The sequence below is a fragment of the Aulonocara stuartgranti genome, assembly GCF_965226115.1.
Source record: "Aulonocara stuartgranti genome assembly, chromosome: 9".
NCBI classification, from domain to species: Eukaryota; Metazoa; Chordata; class Actinopteri; order Cichliformes; family Cichlidae; genus Aulonocara; species Aulonocara stuartgranti.
This window is the reverse complement of record NC_138960.1, coordinates 27,273,680-27,295,675: the sequence shown is the minus strand read 5'-3', so window position 1 is coordinate 27,295,675 and position 21,996 is coordinate 27,273,680. Positions and strand designations below refer to the sequence as shown.

Here is a 21,996-nt window from a genome sequence, read left to right as displayed (position 1 = left end):
GGGGCCTCTGGATGTCTGGAGTTTTGATCTCCTCCATACCCGCTTCACACCCTGGAGGACGGGGCTGTGGCCCCCCCACACTCCCTAGCAGATCATTACATGGAGAAACCTTTGGAATGCAAGCATGCTGTTCCACACAGGTATGCACACATGGGTATTCACAGACGCGGACTAAAGCTTTCTTGGCTGCTGCCTCAAAGCACACTGTGCGCTGTCTATCTTGCGTGCTGCACAATATCGTTTATTATTTAGTAAATATTGATATCTATGACTAGCTAGTTTATTGTGATGGTGCTTTGTTTTCTCTATTATTATGTTGCTCTTTGTTGTTTGCTGTCTCCTCTGTTTGTTTTTTTTGTTTGTTTTTTTTTTCTCCATACAGGTGACCCAGGAGTTCTTTTTTTTTTTTTCTCTCTCTTCCCCCCCCTTCTCACCGTCTCTTCTCCCCTTTGGTTTTCTTTCTTTCTCTCCCCCTCTTTCTCTCATTCATTCCCCCTGTCCTATTTATTAAAAAAAAAAAAAAAAAAATTTAAGAGGCTTATCTCTCAAAACTGTAAATACAAAAAAGTTGCACAAAATAGTTTCCCACCACAGGAAATTTATTTTGAGTGTCGTCATAGTTTTATTTTTGAAATTCACCAATTTTTATATACTGCAGGAAAAACGAAAATAAATATTACAGTGCAAATTTGCAAAAAAGCAGCATATGCATCAAAATAAACTATTTCCAGCAGTGCAATATGAGTCCTAAGCATCCCAGAAACGACACAGAAAGTCATAAAGTCAAAGATAACTTTTAAAAACACCAGTATAGGCTCATGAGGCCCTGACAGTAAAAAAAACTACATTTCCGCGAAAATGACGTCACTTCCGGTTTCGGGCAGGTAATGGCGAACATGCAAAAGTTCGCTCTGACATCTATTCCACTGTGGGAAGTGTTATGAACAGCTGATGGATCGGCAAAGCATGTTTCTGGAATATTATGTTTTTGTTGCTGCAAGCGCTTTTTATGCAGTTTTTGCAAAGCTTTATGTGGAAGGAAACTGTGACCTAGGACAAGCTGATGGCATAAGATGTAAGTACAACTCCCCCGGTTTCATATGCAAAAAAAATTTTTGCGCTAGCTTATGTGGTTGCAGTGCTACCGGGATTTAAAAATAGTGCCCGCTCCGATCGGCTTTAAAGGGTTAAAAGCAAAATAGGGAAAAAAGACTGAAGTATAATGTATTTTCTTAGTGGTTTGTTCATCAAATGTACTTAAATAATACCTTTCAACTTTAGCCATTCTAATGTGTATCTCATTCACACACTAATACAAGCCAAAGGATCCATCAGGGGAAATGTGGGGGAGTTAGTGCCTACACTCTGACAGTGTAGGTAGCAGGTAGGCTACTGAACCACCAACTCTTTGGTTAGTGTTCAAGCTGTCCTACCTCTACAGTCACCTCTAACAAACCAACGTGTTTTATCTTTTGATTCAATTTTTAGTTGTAGTGTTTTAATGAAAATGTCCCTTAGTTGTATTCATAACTTGGGCATCTATATTTGGAAATTTTTGTTGACTAAATAGCACAAGACTATAATAGACTAAGGGTGTTTTCACATGAGGTGTTTGGTCCATTTAAATCGAACTTGGGTTTATTTGCCTCTTGGTGCAGTTTCTTTTTGTGCGGTTGTGAAAACATTAATCGCATTCGCAAACAAGCCAAACCACAAGTTTAAAAACTCATCAACTGATTCGCACAAGACTAAATGAACTTTAGGTGTGAAAATGCCTTAAATCTATAGTTGTTTCACCTAAATGAAATATAAGGGGGGAAACTTCATGTTCTTACCAGTGAGAGTTAGTCACAAAGTTTTATTTTCCTTGACATCAAAATGTGTCCATATGTCCATCTCTTCCTCCCTAGCATTGACATTTCGTCACATTTTCACAAGAAACATGGAGCATGGAAGCTACAGCAGCTGAAACCTCCCTCACAAACTGTTTCTTGGGAGCAAATCAAATGTACGCCTCGAACCTATCAGCACAAGAAGATTACTTCCGATTCAATCATGTCCAAACTTGTCCTGACTTTCTACACGACTTCATTAGTTCTGATTGGATCTCATCTCTCCAGAACATTTTTATCTAGTTTTTATTTGTTGACGAAAGTGTCTTTGCTGCCTGTTCATAAAATTTGGGACTCAAAAGCAGAACTTGGAGTAGAAGCTGAACAGGATTTATAGCTGGAATAATGGAGTTCGAAATAGAGAGGTATGGTGAAAGGCCTAGGACTAAAGATGGCTCAAGACTGCAAGTCTGAGGAAAAGGCAGGGAGTGGAGAAAGTGTCTGGATGAATGAATGAGAAGCAGAGTGGAGTGGCAGACAGAGAGAGATGGTGTGGCAGGTAAAGCAAGGCTGGCTGAAGCAGGCAGGTTGGGAAGTGGACCTCAAGTGCAGGAAATACAAGATTACTCAAACGCAAGTTCTCAAGGAAATGAAGAACTAAGCAAAATACTTGGCAGGTCTAGCATTAGTAGGTAAATGGAAAGATCTGGCAATGATTGACTGGATAGTGGTGCAAGTGAGACCGCCGATGGACTCAGTAAGAGGTGCAGAGAGGCACACACAAGCAGAAACAAACAGAGAGAAGCACACGTGCAGGAAAAAAGGGTGGGGTGGGGTGTAGGGGCAAAGTTTTAGCTTTTTACATGTCTGCTGATGGTCTAAACTGTTTAATCACAAATATCTGTCATTTACAGTATGCAGTGGTTTCAAATTAAATAAGAGATGTGCTCAAACCACTCAGCAGTGTCCAAACTGTTAGCTGGAACAGAAAGAGTGAATTTCATTGCTGGTGAATTATTTTTATGTGCTCCTCTCAACCCTAATGAATGCACTCTAAACACTACAAATGAGTACAGTCAAAACGGTGGGAGGCTGGCAACCCAAGTGCCAGTGTCTTATGAGAGCAGATGGACTACAATGACCCAGTAACGCATCAGACCAAATGTGACTCGCGACTTTTAACTTGTGGCATCTGCTGAGAGTCAGAATTATTCAAAGTTTGGCGGACAATGAACAGAAAAGTCTCTGCACAGTGCCTGACCCCGGAAGTGAAACATTTGTTATTCAAGATGGAACTTTTGTTTAAAAGAAAGAAAAAAGTTGGAGCTGAGTGATTTGTGTATTTATCTCCAATTTGGAGGGCCGATCGGCTCTCCAAATTGGAGATAAATTTTTCCCCCCCTCCCCCCCCAGTTCTACAAGCTGTTCATTCTCATTTTCTTTGTCCCCTGAACAACAAGGCTTTAGAAAAAAAATTATAAAAGCTAAAATTGCATATATTAGATTTACAGTTAGTGCTGGTGTTGAGGTTTGGTCCGTCACCGATGACAACTTATACGTCGAAGGATAAAGCCTCGAAATACTTTTTTAGGGATAAAATACAATCTCATTACCATCTGATATCTCATGGCCATTTTGCCTTTGAATTAATAAACAGTAATCAGCGTATGAAAAGGAAAGTTTTGGTCTAGATATCCATTGGCTACACCTGAAGCTCAGAAATAATCATGGTCCACAGAGGCTACATCATAAAACAACAGCCACTGGGTTCCTAGATTGTAAACTGACCAGTGGTGGGTCACCAAAAACAGTGGCATTGATTCTCTAATCTACCTCTCAGCGACAGATTCATTTAAATGTTGATCTGTTCTTTAAAACTGAAAAGACACAGCGATATCTAAAGCGAACTCAAGGCAGGCTCTTTTTTGTAGCTATTAATAATTATACATGAGCTGTGTCATGACAGATCGACGACCACAGGCAGTCTGGATTTTTAAAAACCCTGCTCTAGTCAGTTTGAGGAATTCAAAACCGCCACCTTATTCCTATTACAGTAATGGTTATTGCTGGCGCTTTGTGACTCGGGGCACTTGGTTAATATTCTTTTACTTAGTCCCGCTTTTTAAAATCTCATATTCTAGTCTATAGACAAGACAACACGGGCACGCAGAGCTCTGGCAAGCATAAATGCTCTCCAGAGTGCAGTGTAATGGTTGTACCTTGTCTACCTTCATCAAGGGGAATGTTACATAGCTTCTCCAGCTGAACTACTTTAATTAATGCAGTGGGAACTTTTGGGGATGGGTAAGACTTTAAAATGCTTAATAATTCAAGGAGCACAAGCTGTAGCATGTTCTGGTTTTCCTCAGATAGTCTGTCTGGTCTTGAATTAAATATTCACTCCGATATCATGCAGGCTGTGAACGAGATTTTTTTTTGTTGTTGCCTCAGCTGAGTGTACTATTTGACCAATGCCCGTGTGTGTGTGTATTTGTATGTCAGTCATGGCTGAGGCCCCCATGTTCTCTTAGGTTCTTTCCAGAGTAAAAGAAGTGTGTACCGTAATGAGATCATTATCTTCTGTTATCCAGCCTGAGTTGCTTGCTGGTTCTCTGCCAAGAGAAATTAGAAGGGAAAAAGGCCTGGTGAATATCTAGCACATTTAATCTAATTGGTGTCACTTTTCTCCCTCCATTATGGTACTTTAATAGCCCTATCTGTCTCCATGTGGCTTAGTGGTGTTTAGGGTCAGCGGTCAGGGCCTAATCTTTCTGCTCAGATCACATTAACTCACCGCAGATCCTCAACACTGAGATAAACAAACAGTCCGTAAACAGAAAGAGCAGCAACACTGTGCCCTTATAATTTTCATCATTAAAAGTAACAGTAGGACTCTTAGCTGAGATTTTACTTTCAGTTTTAGATACAAGCGCAGAGCAGATGGGTGTCTTTTAAAGCTGAAGAGAAACACTTGACGTGCGTCGACGAGAGGGAACTCTTGGAGATCTAAACAATGACACGCTGGCAAGGCAACAATGGTCGAGGAAAACCCTTTGAACCGAAACAAAGTTGGGCCGTCTGACGCTAGTCTGGGATTTTCCTAAGAGGCTATTAGTGACTCTTCACTAGCAGGAAAAAAAAGGAATGAGGTATTATTATTTCTCCTGCAATCTGGGAAGCTTATAGGCCCCAGGCAGTGTTTGAATTGGGGCTGCACCAGTGCTCCCTTGCTCTAAAATCTATTATGCACTCTAATCCCTCCAACCTCCAGCCCCAACACATGTCTTTGAGTCATGAGTAGACTAGGCATCTGTCCCAAGCCGGCATTTAGACGCTTCCCTCCTTCTCTCTCCCCTATTCCCTTACTCGCTTTCTCTCTCACTCTCTCTCTGGATGGAGGATTTCCATCAAGTGCCTATTCTCTGTGTCAGTTCAACGTGTAATACAGGATCATCAGTCAGCTGTGAGACGGGCGGAAGGCTTCACTGTAAAAGGATTTAGATACTCCGAGGTGCCAAGGGAAGTGTCCCTGTGGGCTTGGTAGGGGGACGGAGACGATATTGATTGGCTGACAGACAGCGGCGGAAAGGAGATTAGCAGTGATGTCACACAGGAAGTCATCTGTGGGTCATATTCGTCAACACTGTCAAAGCTTAAGAGCATCAGGCGCTTGGTTATAAGTAAGAAAGAGCCTGCTTTAATTTTCCTTTTAAATCATTGGGAGGAGAAAAAGAAATATCAGTGTACTCCAATAGAATAAACAAAGGCAGAGATATACATATTTAATGGCATGCATAATTGATCGTTTTCGCTTGCAGGGAGTCCTTTGCAGTATACGCTGAGCACTGGAGAAATAAAAATAAAACATGAAGTGGGAAAGTCATTAAAACAGTTTTAGAGAACAAGTGAGTTGAGTGGTAGTGACTCTCACTTGAGTTGCACTCCCAGCCTTCTCCAGCGTTGGCACAGGTGCCAGTGGCTAATTGGCCAGTGATTAATCACATCCGCTGTGAACTGCATGACCAATTAAGGGAGCCAGGACCACTCTGCTCTGTGAGCGCGAGAGCGGTTCACTTCCCGGGTCCATGACAGAAATGTCTCGGACCGCAACAGCAGCGGAGTAGTTAGTAACTTATGTTGGGCCGTGTCTTGTAGAAAACTGAGCAGAACAAGACTGTCGGGATCAAACATTTCCTGTAAAGAACGAAAAGAAAAACCAGTGCTGGGCTCAGAAACTCATCATACACTGACAATGTATACACTTTCAAATATGCACAGTAGTTAAACATAAAATTTTTGACAACAGCAAATCAGTGGGCTGCAACTTATGGCTTTATTGGTTAATAGGGCCAGTGCACTTTCCATGGAAGTGGGTATGAATTATAGAAGATATTTCCTTTAGGTCATTAAAACTTAATTTCAGTTTATCTCAGCTTGTATGTATTTTTTGTTATATGGCCATCGGTCGTGTCCATAGTGATAAAAATGTACAGAGTTAATGGCGAAGTGCTGGGAGCATTTAGTGAAAATGGGCCAAGAAACATGAGTAAACTGCCAAAGTGGTCTTTAACAAAACCCTTAAGTTTGTAAGGCTTATTTGCAAGGGAAAACGAAAATGATGGCCAAGCTCTTAAAAATTGTTTGTGATCACCGTCATTTCTTTTTTTTTCTTTTTTTTTTTAAAGCAAAACAAGAAAAAAATGGGAGGTTATATCCCCCTAAACAAGATATTCCTGTTAAGGAAGTGAAAAGGACAAAGTGAAAAGTGTGTGTGTTTTGCTTTTTTTTCTACTACCCGTGCAGTAGATTGGGTGCCAGACGGCTGCAGATTGAGCGGCCGTGGGGCAGCTGCCTCTGCGGCCAGTTAAAGCAAGGTGGAGGTGATTCATCAAGGGCTCTGTGGGGCCATCTGTGGAACAGACTGACAAATGTCTCCCTCCTTTGTCATAAGGACACACGTCTCACAAAGCTTGCGATTAATGCCCCTTTTACAACACATTTATTTGTCACCAAGGTATTTATCTCTTCAACGTCTTACACTGTATTAGCATGGCTGACAAGACCAAAAGCCATTTTAAAGGCTGTCCTCAAAAGAGGGCAACCCTTTAGGGACCGAACTGGATGATTCTCAGAATTTTGATGGTTGCTGCCGCTGCTGTTGCAGCTGTTATGGCTGTTACTCCTGCGCGGGCGGGGAAAGCATCAGAGATGGAGATGAGAATATCGCCTAAAGACTTAATTCACATTCCAGCATTCGTGCATTTAACAAAAAAGCAGTGACGGGGAGGGGACGAGAGCGAGGCAGGAAAGAGAAGAGAGGAAGAAAAAAAGGTGGGGATGGTGTAACCTGTTGTTTAAACATTCATGCTCTGATTTGATCATGTGTGATGAAGTCAGAGTGGAGAACAAAGAGCTGACGGTGCCCTTGCCCTGACAGGCGAGAGAGGGAGCCTGGTGCGCCGGTGATGAGAGCCTTCTGGTTCGCCCTGCGTCACGAACAGGTTGTAGTTGGGATAATCTGCCGCATGAGCACAGACCTGTGTGGGTGTGATTGCTTTGTTGTCAATCTAGTCACCTCGTCTGATTGCTTCAAATACCATTTGGTAAATATGACGGAAGTGCCATTAGGCAAGGTCAGGGCCACTAAGCTTGTTATCTCATCACATGGGTGTAGTGTTTCCAGTGTCAAGAGAACCAGTCCCTGCCCCCTCCGCTTACCAAAGGAACTATAATTTATTTTCAAGATGGAGTACTCCTGAGGAGATGTTTCGTCTCAATCAAACCCTCAAAGAGAGAAAATTACACATGGAAACACTATGTATTGTACAGCTCCGTTTTTTTTCCTGGCTGCTGTTTATTTGTTGTGTCTTCTTTTCTTCTCTTTTTTTTAAAAGAGTGAAAATACTTTGCCTCTGTAAATGTCACCCAGGCGGTTTTGATATCATTACCGTTTTGCCTCCATCTGCAAAACAGACCATCCTGCAGCTTCTGTTTTGTGTGAGATGCAGAAAAAAAAAAGAAAAAGATGAGCTCCAAAAGAGCAGAGTCGAAGACAGGTGCCTGCGTGTGCGTGCGTTAGTGTGTATCACCGCGTGTGTGTACGTGTGCAACAAAGGAAATGAGACGAAAAGAAAGTAAGATTCACACTCCAAAGGATGTCAAACCTTCCTCTCTTTCAAAAACTCTCTTTCCTTGTGAGACGCACAAACCGAGACGAGGGGTGAACTTGACGCTTAAACTCACACTCCAAAGGACTTGCCCTCTGGAACTGAATGTGCACACACCAATACAGAGTCACTTGTTGGTAATGAGGGTCTCAAATCAGAATCAATTATGAATGTTCCATCAGGAGGTTTCAGGGCCATATCGAGGGGAGTGAGGTATTAGACGCTAATGAGAAATGGAACACAGAGAAGTATAGCCCTGCAGACTCTGATGTCTTCAGGCAGCAAGCGATTCAGTGGTTAAAACACATTTGCATTCATTCAGTTCGTAAAAAAGCCATATTTTATTCACGTGAAGCAGTTTCCTTCATGTGCCTCTAACAATCATGAGGGTAGACAAAGTCTTTGATAGCTGGTTTAAATGGAAACCAGCTCTATTATGACTGATATGGACTGGTGCAATTCTACCACACGTCAGCTCCGTCGTGTCCCTGTGTGTGTGTGTGTGTGTGTGTGTGTGTGTGTGTGTGTGTGTGTGTCAAAGAAGAAAGAGGAAAGAAGGGAAAGGAGAGAGAATGGGAAATAGAATGACTGAGTTAGTCCTGGCTGTTCTGATCCCAGCCAGTCAACTTGTTTCTCGGCTGGCCAGGGGCTCATTTGCTCCAGCCTGATGATTGATTCTTGTTTGAGGCCATACCTATGGGCCTTATTAAATCAAAATGTAAACTCACTCTCATAACAAATTGCAGGAAAAATGCCAGTAGCCAGCTCGCCCTTAGGGGAGGACCTGGATTGCTCTGACAAGTTAAGAACCCAATGAGCTTTCCAGATTTCTCCTCACCTGCTCGCACAGCCTTGGTATTTCCCCAGAATCTCACAGAAACAGAAGATTTCTCCTTGTTTCTTCTGTCTTGTGATTTCACTGCTAAAATAGTTTGTCCCATTACATCGAAATTAATAAATAACATATGGCAGAGGAGATTTTGTGTTTTGCCTTATTGTTCTCCAACATGGACAATGAATTCATTCTTCTGTGAAGTAATGCCTGTGTAGCAAAAGCCTAACATCGACAATTCCAGTGACATTCTTCCACTGGTGTGCAGTAAGTATTAAAAACGCATCAGTAAGTCACACTGTTGTACTTGGTGACACTCTCATTCATTACTCCGTATATATGCCCCGTGTAGTTTATTAATTCTGCATACAGTATACTGTTCTGCTGCTGTAAACACTCACAAGCAAACCAAGCGTGCATTATTAGTATTCAGTATAAAATCAACCCAGAAATAGGAAAAAAAACAAAACAAAACAAGATCATAAGGTTTTACGACATTGGACGGTTATCTCACAATGACAAAAATTCTGCCTTTAGTTTTACTGTTTTGCAAAGAAATATCTGCTGTGATGTGTCAGATGGCATTGCAGCAAATGCTGAGCCTGTTGTATTATACTGCTTTACTTAGCAACCCTGCAACCCATGCATTTTTTTTATCAGTTCTGCCGTTAGTCTGCACAGAATCTTACTCTACAGTAAAAATCAAATAAATAAAGAGTCCCTGGTAAATATGTAATATTTAATCCTTACATACAGTTCAGGGGAAATTGAACCTGTTTTGACATTTGATAGCAGTAAAAACATATATATGTAATTCTTTTACCCAGAAATGTGGTTAATTTTATTAAAGTCACCTAAAATACACAAGAATTTAAATATTTTCAACTTTTATCTTGTTCTAGAGGTGCTACAGATTTTGTACATTAAGTCATATTTGATCTATATCTAGATGAATTTTAGATACACCAGTGTGGGTCAAATGAAGGAAAACGGTGGCTTAAGGGGATTTAGAAATTATGGAAGTCTTCATGCCACGTCTGTGTGTATTTTTTATGGGTTAGTGTCACGAGAACTGTCTGCATCCCCATCACATTTGGCAAGGTTGCCGCAGAGACAGATGCCTGCTGGTCTTTGAACCAGTGACATAAAACAGCATAGGAGTGATCGTATACGATGGCACAGAAGGAACAGAGGTCATCTAGAGGTCAGAGGGTGCGCCGACACAGAAACAAGCTCTGCACCTGCAAGAAAAAGCATCTGCAATGTAACGAAATAATGTAAAAAATAAAGAAATTAGAGATTAAACTGAGATGAAAGGAGAGATCGTAAGAGGGGTCGGGAGGGGTCATAAGATTGTAAAGGTAAATGAGCTGCCATGTCAGTGAGTGTGGGAAACACATGTGCATGAAGGGTTTCCTACCACTGCTTTGAACACATAGGCTAGTTTGCAAAAAGCAGTTTTTTGGTTTTAAGTATTAATTAATCTTCCATTAATATTGATAATGTTTGTGTTTAACAGTTGTATAATAAATTATATACAAATTATATGGTCGCAGCAGATGGCCCCGCCCCTCCCTGAGCCTGGTTCTGCTGGAGGTTTCTTCCTGTTAAAAGGGAGTTTTTTCTTCCCACTGTCGCCAAAGTGCTTGCTCATAGGGGGTCATATGATTGTTGGGTTTTTCTCTGTATCTACTGTAAAAATATAAAGCGCCTTGAGGCGACTTTTGTTGTGATTTGGCGCTATATAAATAAAATGAATTGAATTGAATATAATAAATCCCAACTGTTACAGTGTGCTCTTGCAACTTTCACTTTCAAAAAATGTATTTAAATTATTACGCCAATTATGTTTTCATGTTTAAAGGATAATGCGTCATAGTAGATGTTTTTTCTCTACAAAAGAGTGTACTGAAGTCTTAAAGAAATACGTTCTCCCTGCTCTTTGAAACATTTATTAGGGATTAATTATATATTCATTAATGCCAGATAGGCTATTTATACATCCTCATCAGAGCTGTAGTTCAGAATTTTGGTATAGAGATTTATAATAAAGGAATTCATAGCCTGGGTCAAAACTGATTCACACAACACTGTGAGCGTGAAATATTAACAGTATGAAAGGCTCAAAAATGCTGACAGATTGCCAGCACATTGAAATCTCTGAGTCAATCTGCACTCATAAGTCTGCTCCAAAGAGTTCAACTCATCTCTTTGTGACTCGACTCACCTGGTTGCAGGAACTGCATCACTGCTTGTGGAGGAATTTCTGATTCAGATCTATGAGGTTGTAGCTAGACTCTGAATCTAAGTAGTTAAAGTGAATTTCTGTGTATGCAGACTGCAGCAGATTCATCACAGTTAATCATAGTATTACTACAAACAGATTGCATGTCATTTAATCACAAATTTATTGCAGACTAATTCTAACTTAAAACTAGTTCATTATCTTCATGCATCAGAAACACTTTAAGGACTGACTGCAAGGGGTTGCAGACCTGGTCCCATATGTCAAGCCACCATTTCACGCAAGCAATTTCCTTCAACATGGTCACAATAACTGGGATCGTGCTATAGTCTCCGACCACTGTTTTCCCTACAGTGATTGTAGCATGCTGAAGAAATGCTAAATAAATAAAATTAAGAGGACACAGCTGAAAGTTAGCTAAAACACTATGTGCTTCCACAGTGTAGGAGTTAGCACATTTGCCTAACAAGCAAAAGGTACTTGGCCCTGCTGGTTCCATGCCTAGATAAATGGGAGGGTTGCATCAGGAAGGGCATCTGGTGTAAAAATCTGTGCCAAACCAATTATGTAGATCGATCTGCAATCACAAATAAGGAAGAAAACAAAACCTGTCAAGGGACATTTAACTTTAACTTACCATGCATTTTTAAAGTTTTTTTTTATTTTAAATATTGTAACATGAAAACTCAAGTTCACAAAATAGTCAAAAGTTGAGAAATCTATAGAAAATATTCTTAACTTCTTTTTTTCTCCACATGTGTACATCTTCTATTTCCAGTCTATAGTCTTGATATTGACAACAACATCAAGTACAAACACACACACAAAAAAAGAAACAGCACTTTTCCTCTGGTAGGCTTTCATATTGCATTATTCTGCTTTACTTGCTATGAATTGCACGTGTTACAACAATAGGCACACATATGCAGTCGCACACACACACACACACACACACGCACACACACACACACACACACACACACACACACACACAGGCTGTCACTATCTCTCACCGAGCATAGCAGGGTTCTGAAAGGGCAACTTGGCTGGCCATCTGGCCTGCATATCAGCAGAGGTTATTGTGTCGACATCATCATTACCGAACACATTGCTGTTTAGCAAAGGTTAGCCGGAACCTGCTCAATTATCTGTTGTTACACATGTTGGAAACACAAATGTACACATCACTGTGGAAAAAGAGCCAGGTATGGTAAAACGGGATTTAATGGTGCCTGATTATGCATAACACATTTTTAATCTGATGCCCATATGTCCTGAATTTAATTTGATTTAAACAGGGAAGCACAAGATTTGATTTTTTTAAATGTTTTAATCTAGTAATATTTATGTAGCTCATAATATTTACTTTGTCAACATAAAATTATATCAGCATAATCACTGTACAATACATTGAAACTTGTTTTGTTAGTCTTATTCCCAAATTGTCTGCAGCTTGAAATCACTAATCTGGACACTGATATAAAATAATATAAATGTGTATTTTTAGGTAGACTGTGCTGAGAGCCATGATTGATTAAAATTTTTGCAAGAAGCTGGATAAACGGCACTTTCCGTGAAAAAAGACCCTATTTTTAACGCCAATCTAATTTCGTTTCTTCAACACAAGGCCAGAACAATCGTCTGGATGCTTCTCATATTTTAAAATACTCAAAACAGCCGCAAACATGCTCTGAACCCATTTGCCGAAGCCATTGTATACACACACACGCAGCAGTACACAGCAGCCATCCACCAGGCTTCAGTCTGTCTCCCAGTCTGTCTTTTCACGGTGCCATCATCAAAAATGAAAACCTTCAGGCCTAAAGCAGGACGGGGTGATGAGGGGAGAAAAAAACAGAGTGAGAGAGATACTTTGAGATGTGTTTGATATTCACACTCGGAGGCAGAGCTAAATGTGATTCCTCATTAAACAGCAGCCAAAGCTCTTTGCAGGTACAGCCATCCACGGTTGAGCTGAAGCCACTTAGCACCTGATTAAAACATGGAAACACTCCCTGTGGTGTTATGGGATCTGTGATAAAGCTACTCCCCCATAATGGCATTAACTACGTTGAAGAGCAAAGTAAAACGTTTCTTGCTTTTGCTATGTTGCTTAATTATTTTATATGAACCAACTGGGCCTCCTTTGCCATTTCAGATTGGGATAATTACAAGTCGTCCATGGAGGAACTTTTTGTCTATCTGAATAGTAGGACGGTATGTAGACTTTGTAAATGCATAATGAATATTAAAACATCCATTGTCAAAGGTATTATTTCCCCAAAGTTTGCTAAGTAAGGTAAGTAAGATCAAATTAAAGGTCCATCAGTTTTAGGCAGCTCAGTGTTATAAACCAATTGTTATAGTTCCCATATTCAAAGGTTCTGGATAGCTGAGCAGCTTCCCATTTGTTGTTACATCACAATGTCCCTTTCAGCCTTTAAACTTTTGTCAAACCACCTTTTGAATATGCTAAATCACACCCCCACCAGAGAAAACTGACTCATTTCCAAATGGCAATCTGTCAGTCTCTTTTTCAAATGCACTTTTAGATATAAGATATCACAGCATTGTTTTAGCATTGGCATGTGCTGGTAACATTGTTACTGTCAAGTCATTTTGACCATTTGAATCTTACCTTTGACTAGTGCTTTTTATTTAACTTTGCCTTTCTTAATGCAATTAATGAGTGTTGGGTATCACTTGCAAAATTGAGTTTTAGAGGTTTAATCACAAAACACACAAACAAAACAGGTTAAGTGTTAACTAAAGTGAAATTAACGGTCATTGTTTGAAGTTCGACATCTGGAGTTTTTAATCAAGGAATCCTCCTAAAATCAAGTACCTGAAGGTGCAAACTCAGCAAAGTAAACTTCCCATCGGTTGCTCAGAAAAATGCTGAAAGTCGTGTGTTTGCACTGCGATTAATTCCTTATTGTTTCACAAGATGTCGTCCAATAGAAAACAAATATTAGTAACCAATCAGTTTGCATGAAACTATTAATGTCTGTACAAAAAAAAGCTAAAGTAAAGTAACACAAAGCAAAAAAAAAGGATAAATTTGCTACAGGGGGGATGTTTGTAAAAGGATGACTATAGGTTATAAAAGAAGATGCTGTGTGAAAATCAGCATTGACGTAGCCAAACTGTCTTGGGCAGCATTTCTTCATGACAGCATGTTTTGCCAAATTTCATGCTATTTCAAGTCAGTGAGGCACTGTAGTAAAATGATACCTTAAATATCTCAAAAGCGATATTTCAACTGAACATACATCGAGTTAGCCTGTCAAGTCAGTTTGCGCCACCCTTTTCAGCAAGCCAACAAAAAGCAGCCAAGTAAGTCTATATTTGCAATCCAATCCAGTCCAAAACTGTGGCTGTCAATCACTTTAACTAAGTTTTTATCAGTGATCAAATGACCCCTCAGAGCATTGAAGTCCTTATTGCTCCTTGCTACATAACAAATGGTTTCACTTTAGTTTATCCCAGTATTCCTGGTGGATAAAGGTATTCTGTGATCAATCTGGTTTTATTAGACGTTCCTTAAGTGATCACTGTCCTGCTTCTTCCACATTGAAATACCCAAACAGTGATAGATATCACTCTGCTCTTTATTTTGTTGATTCCTACTTAAAGCAAAATTTGACTATCACCTCATTAAAACTGTGATATTGTGCATAGGCCTGAACCTCGGGGTTCTTTGTCCCCCTACAAGGAACAACAAAAGAGTTGAGAACTTTTTCTCAAATGAGTGGGTTAAAAAAATCCAAATATTATTAAATGTGACCTAATTAGGACCCTGTTAATTTTTAGTGGACCAATACAGTACAATAAGCAGCTGAATTTGTCTCAATTAAAAGTTTCTGGTTGCAAAAAACAAACACTTACTTAGCTTGAGTCGAATTTAAGAAAGTTGGTAATGATGTGTTTCCCTCTTGTGACTTCCTACGTCTGGCCATAAAAAGGTACCAGGTACAGCACGTTTGGACCTGTCGCATCCAGCTGTTGATTACATGTGTTGTAGAAAGAGCCGCCAGCATGAGAGTTGTTAAAGCTGGGAAAAACAAGAGCTTTCTCAAAACACTGAATATCAGGAAACATAAAGCTGTGGTACATGAAAGCAAAAGTATTTCTACATTAAAAAAAACACAAAGTGATACAGCTGAATAGGTGTTTTACTTCACTGAACAGTTATGTAAATGGGAAAGTATTACAAAGCTCGTGTCTGTTTAAAACACCACACCAAAGTCTGAATCAGCTTTAAATGCATATTTGGATATTTTATTATTAATGCTGAAGATGTAGATTCTATCCAAACATCTTAATTTGACAAACCCTAACCCAGACTTTAACCCTGACCCTGACCGTGATCCATTTATTTTGTTTTCTTTATCTCATCAATGACTAGTGCTGTTGTTTTGCTGCCTAGAGAGGAAAATAACCACTGAATTTAATATGATTGCAGATTTTTACAGAATATTAAACACCTGCTCAGGAGGGAGCTGAACATACACTCCCTGGACATATTATTAAGTACACTATCCTACTATCAGATTTGACTCTTTTGTGCCTTTAGAAGTGCCTTAATCCACAAATTAGTTGAAAATAATTAAATAAATATATATACATCTGTATGTATACATCCATTGTCTGATGAAATGTAGCCTGGCTCTCAAAAACCACCAAGGTGAAACTGCCTCTGTATCTGTATCCAAGTCAGTTAAGCATAGGACTTGTAAACAGGGGCTAAAGTGGAATTTGGTAGGTGACAGAACCCTAAGATCAGGTGCAGTGCATCATGGGGATAACAATTACTTACAAATAAGAAATGAGTAACATAATTTGATTTAGGCTGTGGTCAGCTGATCTGTGCTGCTCTTTGTGGATTTAGCCAACTGAATTCAAATTATACACAGATTTTGTGGCCTGGGTGGCTGACTTTGCAAGCCAAAAATACTGAAAAGCTAGTATAGAAGGTAGAATTCAATCCAATCAACATCAGTTTAAATGCAATAATTTATCTCTGCTGACCTTGATTTAACCTAACATTGATAATAAGCACCATGTCTGCTGTGTACTGGTGTACTATTGAAACTGTAAACCAGTTTAGCCTTCACTAAAGCCTACCAAACTGCTCAGTGGGGCTAAAGTTTGACTAACAAAGAATTTGTTTACTTCAACTTGTTTTGCGAGATGTTTCATAAGCATATGTTCAGCAATACATCAAGTATAGATCTAGTTTCTGATGTGAAAAACAGGACGTGTCACACAATAATGTTTTTTTTCTCTCTGTCACTAAATTGTCTAAAAATGTTCTTTTTAATCTTAATATATATATTTGTTTGTCCTAAAACACTGCAATAAAAAGTTTAAAGATTAGGAATGTTAGTTACTAAATAACTATTAAATATTTTAACCTCCTAGAAAGGGCGTCCACATATGTGGACATCACATTTTGGGTTGTTTAGACCAAAATATTTAATTTTGCTCTACAAGGGCCTGATGTCCACTTACGAGGACATTATGCTGCTACTGTTCTATCAAAATTTTAAATGAATATTCTTATATGTGGCTCTTATTTTACCTAAAAACAAAAATAAGGTAAAAAAAAAAAAAAAATCTGGTAATTCTTTGTTTTTACATTCATCGGGTCCCAATATGCCCAAATATCAAAGAGAAATTAAAAATGCATGCCGTGGAAGACTTCAGGTCTTAGGAGGTTAAATGCATTTTTATTGTGTGCAATATTGTAAACTCCAAATGCACGTATTTTTCTAACAGCTTATATTCGTGTGCTCTGAGGGAGCACACGAATATAAGAAAAGAAAATATCTCAATATTAGTTCACGTTGGTTTTTACAAGACACATCTGTTGCACAGTTTGTGTACAGTAGTCAGTTTACAGTCAGGTGTTCTGGTCTGTTCTGCCATAATTTGTCAGTCAGTGAAGTTGAGAGAAAGTTCTCTTCTTTTCTCTTCTCGTCACTATCCTTTAATTAGCGATCGGTGTGGTGATAAAAATTTGATTTAAACTCAACTTCCTGTCTTTTATTAGGAACACAAAGAAACTTGGAACATGAGGCAGATGGAAGTGGCTTACGTCTCCTTGGTAGCACACTGAGATGAAACCAGGACAGCAGCCAAAAAAACAAACACACACACACACACGTGCGCACGCACACACACTGACACGCAGCAACATTTGCACGCACGCACAAACACAGTCAATATTTCACCCCTTGCATCTGCCAATTACGAACTAGATTCGTTTGTGAAGAAAACATACACAAGTCTAAACTTAGCAGTGTTCCGTACACACACTGTGAGTCAGTAGTGCAAAACACAACGGCAGAAGACCCCCCCAGGTGAAATCCCAGAATATCGACTGGATGTATCAACTCTTTAGAGTCGTTAGGCTTTCTCCTTTTTTCTAAATCTTTTGTAAAAATCCGGTAAAAAAACCTTCACTCAGCTACTCTCCCTCTTTCAGCTGAAATAATCCCTCTGTATGACAGCATATTCATTGTGCACGGGTGATAACAGTGCAGAGCCCATTGAGAAAACCTCCGTATCTGATTCCCTATCTGGCAAACAGCTTGAGGGTGGCATGGCCTCGAGGCTTCTCTCTGTCCCTCTGTCTGAGTTAGGACACAATCTTTTGATCTGTGGAGGAAGGCTACCACATGCTAAGAAAAACTCACGCTACGCTAGGTGTACATTCCTTTCATGCTGGACCAGAGGGAAATTCGATAAGCACTGAATTGTGAGTCTCCATGCTACACCGACCCTGATGTGCTCACTATCCATGTCAGGCACTTCTCTCAGTCTTGTTTGCTACACCTTTAAGAATGCACTAGATTAGATGAAAAACTCCAGGCAGGAAATACATTGTTTGAGCTGTCATGCCCTCTCCACTGCCTAAAAGCTGTTTGCTACCTTTGTTCTTTACCCATCTGCAGTTTTTCCACCCAGCAGTTCAAACTTTGCTGAATTCTTGTTTATATTAGAGGCTGCAATATCTTACCCCACTGTGAGAATACATTTGCAGGAAATAATCCAATCATGTTCCGTTTCTGGGGTAGGTTTTATTGTTATCTTTTTTTTTTTCTCCCTGGTATACAAAAGCGGTTTGATTTTTTGTCCCTTCGAAGATGATGTCTAACTTTATTAAAATGATTTTATGAAACTCAGCTGGGAATGAGACACTGCTGAAACAGCTTATAGATAGCGCAATGTGCTGGATGTGATTGTAAAAGTTGCACAGTTAGGCGATCTGGTGAGGTGAGACACTGAAAGTGAATGCGGTGTGTGTGACGAGGACAGGGAAGAAGAGAGAATAATGAGGGACTGAAGGCGTGCAACATAGAGAAGGGGTCCAGACAAACTGCTTTCATTAATTCCGTTTGTTTCTGTAAGAGGGTGTGATCGGGTGACCTTTGCAGGATCCAACCCAGCTCCATCATTTTTTCTCATTATGCAAGAGCCGATAAGATCCGGGCTGACACCTGTCTCCTCGGGGAGGGATTAAACAATAAATTAATTCGCTGGAACTTTGTAAACTTACTATCTGTGTCTTGGCCAGTGAGGAGTAAAACTAAACCACAGGATGGAAAATTCGCCGGGAAGCTAATAAGACTTCAAGGCATCTCACAAACCCATAAAAGCTGAGCAATAGCCCTGTTTGGCATTAAAAAAGGTTCCACATTTACTCTGGTCTTGATTTTATCTATGGAGAGAGAGTCAGTGTACATATTCCTAAGAGTTTACTGAAACGCAGTCGAGCTGAACAGCCTGCTCTTATGGTTTAACAAAACATCTTTTTCCGTGATTGGTAGATCTTAAGAACAATGGAACTTGATAAATACGAGAAAAAATATGTCTGAGAAAAAATAAGCGCACGTTATTCTTTTCAAGTCTGAAGGCCGCTCTACCCCTTTAAAGAATATTTTTCAACCCACTTCATTAATTCAAGTAAGACAGTTAATTAGGCAATAGATTTTTATATTGGAGACTTTCATGCTGCTGCAGTGTGATGCTCAAAATTTCTGCTATCACTGGTGAATTTCAATCAGCTATACAACACAGCCATTGCTTTATATACAGCTCATACAGAATCTTTACGGCCAACGTCGAGCCAGCTCCATATACTCTGTTTCTTAGATATTGATACAAAGACAAGAAATATCAGCGTGCATGATCCTTATGTCCGAAGAAAGTGTCACTGTGTTGCCACTACTGGCACCTTAATGCTGCTTAATATGCAATACAGTGGAACCCCGACTTAGGAATACCCCATTTAACGAAAAATTCAAGTTACGAAGGCACTTAACGGCAATATTTCTGCCCGTGTTACGACAAAATGCCCGCCTTCCGAATCATGTGACAACCCCCTTGGCTTTCCTACTTGCGCTTTGCTGTTCCACTTGAACGACGTATTGTTGCAGTTAGCAATTAGCCTATAGCTCACTCAAAAGGCGCGATGGGTGCTTCGACTTATGAAATACCCTCGGGAACGAAGTAATTTCGTAAGTCAGGGTTCCACTGTAATGATGTGAACAATTAGGGTAACTTGAATATCAGCCAGTCAGATTATAGAAGTCTGTTTTAACAGTTTTGTAATGTTTATTACAAATAGTTTTAGATGTCTGGATTTTTTTTAAGTCGACACAATTATTTTCATGTCTCTTTTCACTCACCTCTACTGTAAGGTTAAGATTGCAGAACTCTTTAGGCAAAAATGAACAGCGAAATTTGACTTCCCAAAGTTTGCATATTTCAGAAGTTGGGATATGTGTCTGAGTATTTCCAGAACCCTCTCCTATCTATACCTATAAGACACTATTGGCTTTGAGAAACCAACAAAGTGGCAGTATTTAACACCACGGGGATGAGAATGGGCTGGCCATTCAATGTGCAGCTTCATACTAACTTCAAACTGTCAGACAGAAACTAAAAAAGTGTCTTTGACTACATTTTGTTTACTAGTTTTTTCCCCCAGCTGTGTGTTGTAGAACCAATTTCCTCTAAATTAAGTCTTTGTCTCTTTCAGCTGTGGCTTCGAATTAAAACTGTTGAGAGGAAGCTTCCTAACAGCTCTGTGGATCTCCCACCTTGTGAGGGGCAAGGAGACCGTGGCACAGCCCTCCAGCACCTGGGCACCAGGTTGAAATACATTAATTTTCACATAAAAGCCTAATAAGGGAGAGCAGCAGCAACGTCTGCACCCTGCCAGTATCTTTCATGTGACCAATTACTGACAGATCCCCAAAATCATATTCACCTTTTACCATCTTTAATTAGTTCTTTATCACTATTGCTTTTCCAGGATGTCGTCTCCAGGCTCAATTCATTCCTGTCAGCACGCTGTGAGATGACTGCATTATCAGGGGTTGATATCCCCCAACGATGCGTGAGCATTTATGATCCGTCTCACACACCAGATTCCAGGGGTTTCTGTCACCGCATGTTATCTCCACTCAGCGCTATCAATGTGGGCAGAAGTGCTGGTGATACTGTAGAGCTGAATGGGAGAGAAAAAACACACACAACTAAACAGGGACAAAGAAAAGTAAAGAAAAGCATTCACGTCTGTAAAAGTTATGCAAACGATCACAATCGGGAACAGAAGGTTCGGTGAAATAAACTGAACTCAGTGGCATTTGTAAACCAAGATTTCCCAGTATTGTAACTTTTACGATTTACATTTAACAAAGTACTTGAAAGTGAGAAGATTCATAGCACTGATTTTGTAAATTGTTTACGGCACATCATTTAACACTCAGTGCAACATGTTTATTAGTGAGAATTCTTACAGCTGATGTGAATTTAAAGTGGGAACAAGAACATGCGATAGGTCTGACATGTGTTTAATTCTGCATTAACGTCTTCCTGGTGGAAGCGAACAGGCTTGCCATTAGACATTCATTATATTGATTTTGCAGCAGAGTTGAGTCTCGTAGGAAAATGAGGTTTCTCTCCCTTTTGTCTGTCAGCTAATTATTGAAAACAAGATTTGCTTCTGATTAAGGGAGCTGGTCGTTGTTGCTGCAGACACATTGACATTCACAAAACACCTGAGGTTAGTGGAGGACAGTGGGTGGATATGGTTGGGGCAAGGTCTTTCCTCCTTAAGCCTATTAAAGAAACAGATGCCAGATCTTACAAGGTTTGCTTATAACAAGGTGGATTAAATTGCACCATATGTCTGCATTACTTTCCAGCCATTTTAAGCAAATATTGTAGCTGTGTCTGCAATTCCAATTCAAAGCCACTGACAATGAAGATGTCTTTTTTTCTGGGTTTGTTATGCTAAGAGTGGGAACGGTGTAAGAATATGAACACTCGCTTTTTACCAAATGATCTTCAAATTCTGTTGGCGTTCAGAAAACAACACCAATTCAAAATTAATCACTGAAGACATGTTTTTATGTATTATGTGGATATCTTACTTTTTTAAAAATCAGCCAACTTCCTTTAACCTGCCCAAACATAAATGTCATTCCTCTCCATCCACCTCACTCACGAGGGATGAACAAATGACCTTTTCAAGCTCCTTCCTGGAATCAGCTGTGCTGAGTGTACTGTAAAAGTACTGACATAATGGCATCTTTAGCATTTTTTCCCACACATTAAACTGCAAATAATATTGATTACTTTGAAGTTAACTGTATCAAAAGACCAGCTGTACTAAAGTCTGTGCTACAGTTTTGGTGAGAGATAATGCAGTATTTTTACATGTAAACGCTGTGATGTGTCCATACAGTCTACAGCAGCGGTCCCCAACCACCGGGCCTCGGACCGGTACCGGTCCGTGAGTCGTTTGGTACCAGGCCACGAGAGTTGAGGCTCAGGTGTGAAATGTATAGTTTTCAGGGTTTTATCGGTTTTCAGCGTTATTTTGTTATCATTTTTATCGTTTAC

General features: G+C 39.8%; 1 protein-coding gene and 1 long non-coding RNA gene across 2 annotated transcripts in view; one reads left to right on the top strand and one right to left on the bottom strand.

Annotated features, from left to right (window-relative positions):
- Window positions 1–21,996, bottom strand: part of neto1l (neuropilin (NRP) and tolloid (TLL)-like 1, like) — a 450,458-nt gene that overhangs the window by 299,474 nt on the left and 128,988 nt on the right. The window lies entirely within an intron of this gene.
- LOC309714252 lies at window positions 884–20,918 on the top strand. The gene is made up of 3 exons (XR_014278863.1): window positions 884–1,075; window positions 20,126–20,238; window positions 20,402–20,918. It is a non-coding gene; the product is annotated as an uncharacterized lncRNA (long non-coding RNA).